Source organism: Penaeus japonicus, unplaced genomic scaffold, assembly GCF_977035675.1.
Source record: "Penaeus japonicus unplaced genomic scaffold, GWHDUDI00000001_assembly GWHDUDI00000002, whole genome shotgun sequence".
In the NCBI taxonomy this organism is placed as follows: Eukaryota; Metazoa; Arthropoda; class Malacostraca; order Decapoda; family Penaeidae; genus Penaeus; species Penaeus japonicus.
This window is the reverse complement of record NW_028234404.1, coordinates 25,443,738-25,444,992: the sequence shown is the minus strand read 5'-3', so window position 1 is coordinate 25,444,992 and position 1,255 is coordinate 25,443,738.

Genomic DNA, 1,255 nt, shown 5'->3' with positions numbered 1-1,255 from the left:
GCCAAAAATCTCAATAACTAGTTAACAGAGATGTTTCTTTTATTTGTTATGACAACATGAAACAAAGTGGAAGCGGTGTATCTCTGCAGGAAGCGGATACTGTAGGATCCCTGATTTGGACTCCTTGTCACATTGGAATTTAGTTGCATGATAGTGTTAACACACTCCCCAAGAATACCTGCAATCAGTGGCACTTTGATGCTTATGTTGATCTACCTTTACTAAACTGCCGTTATCATTATAATTATCATTATTTTTATTACAGTCATTTCATCAGTATGTCATACTCAATAGATAAGATGATAATGATAATGATAGCAAAAATAAGAAAAATCCTAGTAATAGAAGTAATGATAATGATGATAAAAATAATGATAAACAGAAAGCACACACAGAGAGCAAACATTCGCCGTTACTTTTATCCCCATTTCTCTACCTACAAATTCTATTTATTCTTCCTATAAAGTCAGATTGAATATATCCTCATCTACTCTTATTCTACAAAAGAAAATGATCATTGATCCATTAGTAAATCTACGCGTAATCCTGGTGACAAACAGAATTGTTAACCAATAAATACATGAATGAACAAAGAGGAACTATAATCGCAATAAAGATACAAACATTTATAAACACAATAGCAACAGAAACAGCGATGATATCAATGATAACACCATTAATAATATCATTGACACCAATGATGACACCAATAAGAGAAAAACACCAATTCCAGCAAATAAGCTTTAAAGCCCAAATAGTCATGCCGCGATGAAATATATCGCCGAAAGGATTTCATATATATATTTATCTCGCAACGTTTTACTTGAAATTGATATCAGTTCCGTGGGCGGTGCACAATATACTGAGTATACTGTTTCATAGCCAAGGATATTAACTTCATGGAAAATCAGTTGACAAATACGGAAAAATTACGCGAGAAATAATGGTTTCTCGCCGTGAAATAATTCGGAAAAAGAATTGAAATATTACGTAAGTTGAGGTATTATTGTTCTGTGGAAAATGGAGTATCTATACATAGATGTAAAGCTGAGTGCGGAAAACCGTTTTTATCTTTTTTTTTCGTCTTTTTATTTTCGCATTCAAGTTGAAAATCAATGGCATAGTAAGAAATGTAAGTTTAGACCAAAAGGTTTACTCAAAGAACAATATGCTTAGAGCTGGTTGTGCAAACAGTACATTTTACTTCCTTGGTGACAAGAGAGGATTGTGTTGCATTAAACCTTTCTTTTCAGGA